Consider the following 12,430-nt stretch of genomic DNA (forward strand, 5'->3'; position numbering starts at 1 on the left):
TAAATTATAATGATGAGTTTGAAAGTCAAATCCAGTTGAAGAGAAGCATCTTGAAGCAAAAGGATATGGAGGGTATCTACAGATTGAAAACTGGTAGCCACTGGCTCTGTTATATTTATAAAACTTGGATTAAAACTAAAATTTAGCTTTGTGTGGTTTGACTTGAATGTGGAACCTTCAATATGGAAGGAAAGGGTCATCCAGGCCAGGATGGTGTATGTTTATGCTGTTTGCTCTGTTATCACTAGTGCTTCCTTCAAAATTCTGGAACAAGTCATTGGTGTTGGAATGTGGCTTACTTCGGAGACAGGAAGCTAGGTGGGTGCTAATGATTATTGCCTAGAAATGAAAAGAATGAATCCAGACACTCCATCCTTGCTCTCCTGTTACCATCACAGGTAATGTTTGACAATTCATGGCGGTTTTTGAAAGCCTAAATGCAAAGTCTAACTATTTTTGGAACAATAGAGATTTTAAGAGATTAAATAAGGAATTTATACACAGAACTGTAGAGTGCATGAGATCTACGTGTTCATAGATAAACATTAGAGAAGCCAGAAATCCTAAATATTCAGGCTTTTGTCTTCAATAGAAGGGATTTATGCCTGTTATATCCAGAAGGCTGGAGTGGATGTTGTTTACAGCCTGGTGATCTTTTGCTATTCTGTAGAGCCAGCCTCCACCTGAATCCCCTAGATTATGGACTGGGCAATGGTGTCACATGCCTTTAATCCCAGCACTTGGGAGGTAGAGGCAAGCAGATCCTTATGAGTTCCAAGCCAGTCTGGTCTACATAGTGAGTTCCAGGACAGCCAAGGCTACACAGAGAAACCGTGTCTCAAACAAACCAAAATGAATCCCACAGACTCCCAAGCATTAATTTTCAGCAGTAGAATCCATTCTTTTTCATTTATTTATTTTTTATTTTTGAGACAGGGTTTGTGTAGCCTTGACTGTCCTGGAACTCACTCTGTAGACCAGGCTGGCCTCGAACTCACAGAGATCCACCTGCCTCTGTCTCCCAAGTGCTGGCATTAAAAGTGTGCACCACCACCACCTGGCTTAGAATCTATTCTTATGAAAGAAGTCCCATGTACTTTGCAAAAGAGTTTACTGTTATGCTTATTACAAATCCTTCCTCCCTAGACCCTTATCCTGAGCACTGCTTCTCAGTCAACAGAGCCCATCCTTATGAAAGAGCTCACAGGTGCTTTGCAAAGGAGTTTCAGTGTGGTTGTGCCCTGAGCTTTACTTGATAATTGTCACAAGGAAACCTTTTTCCAAAGATGTACTGTGTTTAAATACATCAAAAATAAACAGCTCGCCAGGCGGTGGTAGCGCACGCCTTTAATCCCAGCACTCGGGAGGCAGAGCCAGGCGGATCTCTGTGAGTTCGAGGCCAGCCTGGGCTACCAAGTGAGTTCCAGGAAAGGCGCAAAGCTACACAGAGAAACCCTGTCTCGAAAAACCAAAAAAATAAAAAAAAAATAAAAAAAAATAAACAGCTCAGGGTCAGACTCCAGAAGTTTGAATCAGCCTGGATAACTAAGTTGTACTGAACTGGATTTCTTTCTTGCCTCTTGCGGTTTGTTTCTCTGCTAGCAGTAGAACTTGTAGCAATCTCCACAAGAACCAACTAAAATAGCAAGTGAGAAAAAGTCTAGCATATAAAACTTTCCTGAGTTTTAAAGATTTACATGAGAGCTGAAAAAAATTAAGGCCAATAAAGTGACTAGCAATTTGAAAATTTGCCAAATATTAAAAACACATACAGAAGATGTATCTACATTTCATAGAGGTCTTTAACATTTTTAGTTAGGTTTATATACAGATACTTTTACTTCCTTTGAGGCTATTTCGAATGGGAGTGTCCATGATCTCTTTCTTTGTATTTTGTTGGTAGTGTACAGAAAGGCTTTTGATCATTCTAAGTTGATTTTGTATTCTGTCGTTGTGTTGAAATTGTTGATCATTTCTAGAAATGTTCCTGTAGAAATTTGGAGACCTCTTATGTATAATATATCACCTGTAGATAGAAATAGTTTGACTTTTTCTTTTCCTATTTGTATCCCTTTAGTTTCCTTCTATTGCCATATTGCTCTCCCTAGTGCGTGGAGCACAGTATTGAAAAGAAATGGGCATAGTGAACAGCCTGTCCCATTTCTGATTTCAATGGGATTCCTTCAAGTGTTTCTCCATTTAGATAAGTTGGCTGTGGGTTTGTCATATAAACCCTTTATCCTATTGAGGGGTGTTCCATTCGGTCCTACTCTCCAGGACTTTTATTGTGAAGGCATGTCAAAGACATTCTTCAACTATATAGACGAACATGTGATTTTTGTCTTTAAGTCCATTTATGTAAATATTGTTTATTGACTTGTATACATTTAACTATCCCTGCATCTTTGGGATAAAACTAAGTTGACTGCAGTGGATAATGTTATTGATACATTCCTGTATTCAGTTTGCAAGTGCATTAGTGAGGATTTTTAAATCTATGTTCATCAGGGATATTGGCCAATAGTTTTCTTTCTTTCTTTCTTTCTTTCTTTCTTTCTTTCTTTCTTTCTTTCTTTCTTTCTTTTTTTCTTTCTTTCTTTTTGTTGTTGTTGTTGTGTCTTTACCTGGCTTGAGTATGAGAATAATATTGGCTTTGTAGAGAGAATATGGGGGTTTCCATTTCTTTGTTTCTGTTTCTATTCTTCTTCTGTTTCTATTTCTTTGAATATAAATAATCTTTGAAATTTGAGTAGAATTTTGTGATAAATACGTTTAGTCTTGAGCTTTTCTTAGTTAGAGGGCTTTCTATTACTGTTTCAATCTACTCATTTGTTAGGGTCTGTTTATGTTGTTGATTTCTTCTTGACTTAACTTTGGTGGTTTGAATAAATCTAGAAATTTGTCCATTTATTTTACATTTTCTAACTTAATGGATTATAGTTTTTTTTTAAAAGAATTATCTTATAATATTTTGAATTTCTTCGGTGTTTGTTGTAATGTTTCCCTGTGTATTTATGATTATGTTAATATGGGTCAGCTCTTTAGTTTGGTTAGTTGGGCCAAGAGTCTGTCAATATTGTTTATCTTCTCAAAAAACCAGCTCTTCAATTCATTGATTCATTGTATTTTTGTCTAACAAAACCCTAATACCAGACACGAGAAATTCCCTCTCTTGGGGAGATATGGAAAGTCTACCCTCCCCTCCCCCCGACAGGGTACCAATGACAGCCCAAAGAAATGATTTCACAAGCCTAGCTTCTTGAGTTTATTGGGGTTGCCTCCAGGACTGGGGCTGACTCAAAGCAGCTGCATCATGGAAAAGCTCAACCCAGTGTGGGTGAAGAGTCACCAAAGCACCATCCCTGGGGCTCCTTGCACAACTTCCAGGCATCTTGGCTGAGTCGCCCCTCCCCAGCATTTGCTGAAGTTAGCACAGCCTTGGTAAGGGGCTTTGTGGGAACTTCCGGGAGCTCCTGGAAGGAAGGCAGGGACTTGTCTAGAAACACCATAATGAGGTTATATGTTTACTTCCTACAGGATTGTGGGTTAGGAGTTCTGGAACCCATTTATATGGATAGTAGTGTTTACCAGATAAATAAAAAACATTATTGTTAGGGCTTGGCCTCTCAGAGCAGGAGAATGAAGCTCATTATGAAAGGTAGGAAAGCTAGAATGAGTCCTATGAAGTCACTGTCTTGGGCTTCTGTGTGGTTGGCAGGGCTGGAGGGATTTTCTGTCCGGGTTTCATCTTCAGAGTTCAGCTTTCCCTGCAAACATAGGCAACAGAAGCCTCTGTCTCCAACTTGCCGGCCTCTATCCAAGTGGCATACTCTTTCTTAGACATTCAAAGAAGACTTCCCATGTGGCAAGTATTGTACTGATTCTTTAACTGTATGTTCTATCTAAATTGTCATAACACCCACATTGAGGAAGTGTGTGTGTGTGTGTGTGTGTGTGTGTGTGTGTGTGTGTATGTGTGTATGGTGGTTAGCAGCTTTCCCAACAACTCAGAAAATAGCAGAGCGAGAACTGACTTACTAAACGCATGAAAGTACTAAAGCCCCTTGCCTGATGGCATGCTTCTTGTCCTACTTTGCTTTATATTATAAGGACCAGAACTGAAAATAACCTGGGGATGAGAGGGTTTATTTGACGAACACATCTTAATCACAGCCCATCACTGAGGGAAGGCAAGGCAGGAACTGAAGCAGAGGCCACAGAGGAATGCTGCTTACTGACTTGCTCCCTTTGGTATGATCAGCTTGCCTTTTCATCTAATGCAGGACTGCCTGCCTAGGGATGGCACTGCCCATGGTGGACCAGACCCTCTCATGTCAATCATTAAGACAGTGCCCCACAGACTTACCTACAGGCCAATTTGATGGAGACTATTCCTCAAGCGAGGTTCCTTCCTCTCAGATGACTCTAGTTGTGTCAAGTTGGCTAAAAACCAACCTTGTCTCAGAACACTTCTCAATTTGGGGATGAGGGCTTTAGTGTTACAAAAACTGGAGTGGATAGTAAATGATGACAGGAATTATGGACTCCAGATCTTCAGGGAACTAGAAAACCATCATGGGATTGGCAATTGTAGTATGCCTTCCTGTTGGGCATACAAAAAGCTGAATATGCGTTTACCGAAGCTATAGCCCTTTAACAGTGCACTGCAAAGGTGGATTATTTTCTTCCCGTGTTATGGCTCTCTGCCACAGGTAGCACCGCGTTTTCGCTATCTTGGAAGAAGATCGAAATTCAGACCCCGAAGTGTGGTTTACTAAATGATATTGTTTCCACACCATTAAAGGTAGAAAACTGAGCTGGGCAGCGGTGGCTCACGCTTTTAATCCCAGCACACGGGAGGCAGAGCCAGGTGGATCTCTGTGAGTTCGAGGCCAACCTGGTCTACAACGTGAGTTCCAGGACAGGCTCCAAAGCTACACAGAGAAACCCTGTCTCGAAAAAAAACAAAAAACAAACAAACAAACAAACAACAACAAAAAGTAGAAAACTGTAAGTAGACACGAGATAAACCGGGATTCATCCTCTAATGTTACTTTCCCAGGGCGCTGGACAAGATCCTAATATGCATTGTGTTCTGCTGCCACCTGCTGGTCACCTAGGAAAAGAGACGAAAGCTTTCTGTCTAGGGAGACTAGCTGAACCGCTGAATAAACCACTGGCCCTCCACACTTCCATCTGCTCGGGTTTCTTGTTTTTCCGAGGCTTAACCCATCATATCTGCTCCAGTTTAACTAAAAATTACACCCCTCCCTTCACCCAGTTATCGGGGTGGCAGGTTTGAAAGCAGGGTCTTCCATGGCTTCCTGCTTGCCCTCCTGGGGAGTTAATTCTCTTCTGCAAAAGTCATGTCGGTGATCGGTACGCTTTAAAATAGAGAAGGTGAATCTGCTTTGGTAATTTCACAATCACTGAGGTAGCAAGTCTAGACAGACTTTATGCCCATGGTTTAACCAGCCCCTGCCCATGATTGTGCTCCTCGGCTGCTTTGGAAGTCTGCCTTTGACCATCTCCAGGATGACTTCTGCTCAGGGGTGCTGGCATTTGAGTCCCTGAAAATATGTAATAAAGTGCAGTTTCAGGGGGTTGGAAGACTCTGTATTCATTGGGTATCTTGGTATATATGACTGGATGCCTAGTTTTAATTCCCTCTAGTTCGGCCATCGCTGGGATGGTTAACTTTCCCAGAACATCTGAAGTCTGAAACAAGCCCTGGTTTTCCTGTTGTTCTGAGCATTTCAGATGCAAGGACACTTGATGGTAGGGGAAACCAGGGGCTCTGCTCCTTGGAGTTCTCTCAGCTTTGGTTGGTCTCTGAGTCCTGGTTATAGCTGTGGGCTGGGAGCAGGACTGTCACAGCTTTGTTTGGTCTCTTAGACCCGGTTCTAGCTGTGGGTTAGGAGCGTAACTGTGCATTTCTGAATAGCCACATGGGAATTCCGCACAAAGGGAAACACCGATTCCATCTGCCCTGCCACTCACCGAGCCGCAATCTCTGAGCCAGACATTTCTGGCTGGCCAGTCTGCTATTGCTGTCATCAGGAGGGAAGTGGTCCCTGCTTTGTCTGCAGGCTCTTCTGCACTCACCAGATCTTTTTGGCCATTTCCTGGTGACTTCACACTTTTCAATTATCTTTAAGATAATTCTCACTTTACGGTTTCAGGCTTTGGGCCCCCGCCTGTTTGAATTTGTTGACCCTTCACTTGAACAGTTATTTCAGCCACTTCTATCTACAGTATAAGCATCCAGGAGGCAATTCCCCAGTTCACTTGTGACCAAGAGGAGGAAAACCAAGACAAAACCCAAACCGTGAAACTGGCCCATACACGACCGAAGTTCATTCACAGCCTACCTAAGATTTGTGAATGGAAATGTCAAACTTTTACCATGTGAACAGGTGGCCTTTACTCTTATAGACTGGTTGCTAAAATAAAAAGATTACTTCAAAGTTGTTAGCATCCTCCTGCTAAGGCAGCTGCTGGGATCCCTGTTGCTTAGGACCTGAGTTCACCTGCTGTGACCTGAGTGTGACCCCAGTCAGGGAATCAGTTGTGTCAAGTGTGGATGACCCAGACTGAAAGCTGCAGCTTCTCCCTTACAGTTTTGTTTGTTTATTAACTTTATCAGAACAACGCCTCTAACTCCAACCCATGGTGCACCACCACGGTGCAGCAGGAGTCTTCTTCCTAACTGTCCTTGCTTTATGCTGTTCCCTCCATTAGGACCCCTCTAGGTAAGGCAAACGGGGGTGGGGGATGGGGGTGGGGGAGTGCGGGTGGGGGGTGGGGGGTGGGAGGTGGGGGTGCGGAGCAGGAAGCCCAGGGAAAGCAGAAGAAGGGAACCACTGCTTGGCTACAGCCTTGAGTATCCCTCCCTACAGGATTCCAGCTTTAGAAAGACAGAATCATAAAAGGTGCTAAAACAGGCAGGGGAAGTTTTCAAGGGTCTAGGGAGGCCTTCTAGGTTTCTGTTCAGGTTGGGTGGGCATAGAAAATGCTTTTGTCCTGTTCACCGAAGGGCTCTGCCCTATGCTAACAATCTGATGAGGAAACAGATCTAAGCTTAAGAAGTTTAAGCCTAAAGGCTGCTTAGAGCTGTGGAAAGGTAATCGTGAGAGGCATCCTCTGAAGGGAGAGAACACCGTGGAAGCTAGAGAATGAAGAATAGAAAGCATCACTTCTCGGCCTTTTGGCTAGGATTCAGTCAGTGTCTGTTCTCATCAGTTTAATACTGATTTGAGGACAATATAGTAAATGGGTTTGGGGTCAAGGAGACAGAACAGGAACTTGCTCCTCCAATCCACACGTGGACCTATTATTATAGAACCTTCAGGAACAGTAGGAAGAAAAACAAACAAACAAACAAACAAACAAACTAAATGAAAGATGCAAGGCTTTTGCTTTCTGTCTGTAATCTTTTCTTTGCCTGTTTTTTGAGACAGCGTCTCACTATTACAGTCAAGGTTGGTCTCCATCTGACTAGATCCTCCCGTCTCAGTCTCCCAGGATTGGGGATTTCAAGCTCATGCCACTATGCCTGGTTTTCTTTTTGTATTTTGGGATGTGCTACTGTACATGTGTTTACTGTATTTTATGTATACATGGTATAAAATTGATGACTTAGAAATAAATAGTGCTCATGAGGTGTATCTAAAATACTTTAAAATCAGACTTATTTACTATTTAAAAATATTTATTTTTATTTTCTGGTGTGGGTGTTTTTACCCTTCCTGTGTGCAGCACCCAAGGAGGCCAGAAGATGGTGTCAGAGCCTCTGGAACTGGAGTTACAGGAGGGGATGGCTGACTGACTTTGCTTAATGTCTCAAATGTCCATGAGCAATTCTGATCATGGTTGGGAAGAAAATAAAACACATCTTTGAATAAAGGCAATTATGGAATATAAGGATATGGTTGCTGCAGGAGTTACAGTAAACTTAGGGACTGGAAAAATGAAAGGTTGAGATAGTTTAAAAAGAATTTTGAAAAGAAGTGATAAAGTTGGAAAATGAGGCTTTTCTAGAAGCTGAGCACTGGTTTTGCAGGGACTCTGGTGTAACACTGCTGTTTGATCTCCAATGATTGACAGTTTTCTCGGAGCATTTATCTACTTTTTTCCCCGTTTTTTTTTTTTTTTTTTTTTAGTTTTTCTAGACAGATTTTCTCTGTGTAGCCTTGGCTGTTCCAGAACCTGCTCTGTAGACCAGGCTGGCCTTGAACTAACAGAGATACATCTGCCTCTTTTGGGATTAAAGGCATTTGCCACCACACCTGGACAAAAAATGTTTTTTGATTATAAAAACTGAATTCTTTCATTCTTGGTAGCTTTGAATTTTAAACTTTTTACCCAGTGCCTGCCAAGATTCTGTGAAAGTACAACTCCTCAGCACACAGTGCTGGCCTGCGACAAATCCGAAAGATCGGATTTCCGAGTGGTGTACAGGAAGTTAAGCCTGACAGCTGCTGCTTCTGAACCACTTTGTTGCTCAGATGTGGCTGCAGGGGGTTGCCAGTGATCATGATAACCAGTTATTCCCTCTTCAGCTTGAGGCCAGATCAGATCAAAGCACAAGGCAGGTCCATCACATAACAATGAAAACCTAGCCATGGGATGGTTAATCAGTGATACTCAGAAAGGAGGAATTCAAAAGAAATGAATTCAAATGGAGTTTCTTGTGTCAACCCTCCCCCAAGGGTGAATAAAGTCAGGAGGCTGTGAGGTTCATTTCTTAATAACCTACATGAAAGACCAGCAGAGCTGCAGCCTGGAGACTATGCTTACACAAGGTGCATCTACCAGGACAACTGCAAGAGGACATCTGATCAACCATTCTCGGTATATGCTACTGTTCCTGGGTTTGGCATCTGGTCCAGGTGTTCCCAGGTTCTTGGCCTCTAATTCAGGGAACTGAAATCAAGGTTCACAGAGACTCACAAAAAAAGGTAACAAGAAATTTGTATTCAAAGCAAAGGTCAGCATACTCTACAAGCAAGCACTGGGCCACAAGAGTGAAGACACTGAAACTCAAGGGTCCTGGCTGCTGCGTGGAGCCTCCTTTTGAGGAGATTCAAGAGGAAGAGGGGTTTGATTACTAAGGGTCATAAAGAGGGTGGTTCTCTGCTTTGATTGTTTTGTTTCTTCCCATAATGCACCTGATTTTGCTCATATGCATACCCAGTTATGCATAGGCATAAGACAGTCAGTAGGGATTCTCCCTAAAAGCTTCTTTGAGACACAGTTCTGAAAGATTATGCACATACCTCAAACCAGGCTTTTCTCTTGTATAAGGAGAGTATGGTTGAATAGAATTTGTCTGATTCTGATAGTTGTTGAGGGAAAGAGAAACTCATCGTAATGTTCAGAGACAGGTATTTACATATCCTGCTGCCAGTGTGGCTGCATCCACTAATGCAGCAATTATTGGATGCATTGCTCCCGAGAGAGGTGTTATGTGTAAGTAAAGAAGCCGGGCTTCCATGTGCATTATTAGAAGGGGATTGCATAAGCCAAACCAAGTGGAGCTCCAGGTTACTAAACTATCCCCTACGTTTGCCTGCCTCGGTCCTCCTTGTTTTCCATCCTTGAAGCTTCCTTTCCCCACATAAATACTGATTACAGGACTCTTCTCGATTACCTGCTAGCAAAACAAGGGAGGATCCAGTGTAGTTACACTTGAAGCGCTTACGTTGACCTTTTGGGTGCAATTGGAATCCAGTTAAGCAGGGTTGCCCCAAAGGCCCCCCAGCTACAGCCCATCAAGAGGAGGAGCCCATGCACTGTCTAAGCATCTTTGCTGCCTGCTCCTTTAAAGGCGATGCTTGTGTGCTTGCTCTGAACTGCTTGCTCTTTGGGTCGTTTGCCTGCCTTGTCTTCATCTTCCGTTTGCTCAGGATTTATTGTGAGACGCAACCAGCAAGTTCTACAAGCAGGAACTTTCACTGTTAATATAAAATTTCCCATTTTATTACTTGTCTAGCAACAAGGATTGGTCTTCTGGGATCATTCATGGCCCCATTTTGCAGGCAGTAGGAGGATTATTTGACACCCTAAATCCCTCGAAAGTAGAATGAAGAAATGGGAGACTGTAACTACCTGCTCACAGTTCCTGAATGTTCCCTGGGCATACTCACTCCTACTCACTTGCTTCTGTCTTAATTACTTTTCTGTTGCTGTGACAAAACACCCTGGCTGAGACAAATTATAAAAGGAAGCGTTTAATTGAGCTTAAGGTTTCAGAGGGTTAGAGTTCATGATGGTGGAGCAAAAGCTTGGTGGCAGGAACAGCTGAGAGATCACATCTTCAATCACAAGCAAGAGGGGAGAATGGGGGCTTTAGAAGCCTCAAATTCCATGCCTGTGACACACCTTCTCCAACAAAGCCACACCTCCTAATCCTTGAAAACAGTTCCACCAGGTGGGGACCAAGCATTTAAACATATGAGCCTATGGGGGCTGTTTCCATCCAAACTACCACACTCTCCTAGACTATCCTCTGTCCCTGCTTCTACCCCTTGACTCCTCTTCAGACTCAATCCATTTCATTTGGGCTTGGTTGCCTTCCCATCACCTTTCCCCATAAACATCCCCCCATGAATATTTCCAATACCTACCATTGGGGAGGTCAATTGGAGACTTGAGTTTCCTGTCTCCAGCTAGGCTGTCTCATGAATGGACGTTCTTCCTTGCAAATTGTCTTCAGCTATTCATGTGTATTGTGCAGTGGGAAAAGTAGCCCTTGTTGGTTAACACTGTGGGTCTTTGCTAACCCACCCCTGAAGAGTAAGTAACTACAAAGTCACCCGTGACTGCCCTTGGGGAGCTAATATCAGTACCCTTGCCTTATTTATTTATTTATTTATTTATTTATTTATTTATTTATTTATTTATTTATTTATTTATTTCAGTTGTCTCTGCAAAGTCCCCAGTGGAAGAGCCACGTCCTGAGGTCTGAAAGTTCGAGTTTCAAGGAGGATGTGTCCTCTGAGCCTTTGGTGTCTAACTGGCACACAGTGGACACCACTTTCTCATGAGAATCTGACACTGGCAAGAAATGCTTGGCTCTGGGAGCTGTAGAGATGGATCAGCTGTTAAGAACACTTGCTGCTCTTGCAGATGATCTGGGTTCAGTTCTCAGCACTCACGTGGTGGCTCACAACCATCCCTAACTCCAGTACCAGAGGATCTGACCCACTCTTATGTCTTCCTTAGGCATACGGCATGGATACATACATGCAGGCAAAACACTTGTCCTTGTCTGCTTTCTGGTTTTTGTAATAAACACCATGATCAAAAGCAACTAGGGCAACAAATGGCCTACTCCAGCCTACACTTCTAGGAAGTTCCCATAACTGAGGGAACATCAGGGCAGAAACCTCCAGTCACAGAGGAACTTCTTACTGGCTCACTGCCTGACTCACTGATAATTACTGTTTTTATATAGACCAGGACCACCTGCCTGAGAAACAGCTCTGCCCACAGTGGGCTGCCCATCCCCACATCAATCAATAATCGAGACGATTGTCCCCCATACATGGGCATAGACCAATGTGATCTGGGTAGTCCCTCAGTTGAGGTTCCTTCTTCCCAGGTGACTCTAGGTTGTACCACATCGGCAGTAAAACACCTGACCAGCACAGCTGTGAGGCAGGCAAGGGAGAAGACCTCATTGTCACAGCTCCCGCACAGCAGTGGAAGAGGGAAGACAGGCATCTGTCACCTCCGGTGTCATCACTAGCGTAGTTGGAATGACAAGAGTCTGGGGCTAGAGTCCAGACTCCTGGCACTGGCTTCATAGCCCTGTCTGTCCTTCCTGTCCCCATTTGTCCTCATCCCTGCTCACACATATTCTGCGATTATCTCTGTTTTTACCATCTTGTCCATTGTGATTCTTCCACCTCACCCCCACCTCAGTCTCTTTCCATGGCCACATGAAAATTCTGTAAGCGAGTAGCTAGAAACGACTGTGCATTTATTTTAATTCGGGGGGGGGGGGAGGAGGAGACCATAAAGACTGGAGAGGTTCATGAACATTAGAGTTTAGACATTAGATGATGCTTCATTGGAGCTGGGAGGAGCTCCAGTGAGCTCTCCCAGTTAGCAGACGACATTCCATGTTGGGTAAATCAAGCTTACCTCCTGCTCCTAGGAAGCTTTCTCCTTGGCTCCCCTTCTGGAAGCTGGTCCACCATCCTTCATCATTTCCCCAAAATCTGAAGCAATGCGAGTTTCTGTCAACACTTCTCTCTCTTTAAGCAACCCTCTAACGCTGATGGTTCCACCAAAGTTTGCTTCTCTTTCTCTCCCCTCTGCCTCTCTCTTCTCTCCCCTCTGCCTCTCCCAGGTGCTTTTTCTCTAATAGGATACTAGCTCTCGGTCTTCTTCACACAGGCCATTTGACCTGGAGAAGGTGTGT

At 43.4% G+C, this 12,430-nt stretch overlaps 1 pseudogene; it reads left to right on the forward strand.

Annotated features, from left to right (window-relative positions):
- Positions 1 to 7,191: 7,191 nt before the first annotated feature.
- LOC131905466 (U2 spliceosomal RNA) lies at positions 7,192 to 7,367 on the forward strand (annotated as a pseudogene).
- The last annotated feature ends 5,063 nt before the right edge of the window (positions 7,368 to 12,430 follow it).

The sequence above is a fragment of the Peromyscus eremicus genome, chromosome 2, assembly GCF_949786415.1.
Source record: "Peromyscus eremicus chromosome 2, PerEre_H2_v1, whole genome shotgun sequence".
NCBI lineage: Eukaryota > Metazoa > Chordata > Mammalia > Rodentia > Cricetidae > Peromyscus > Peromyscus eremicus.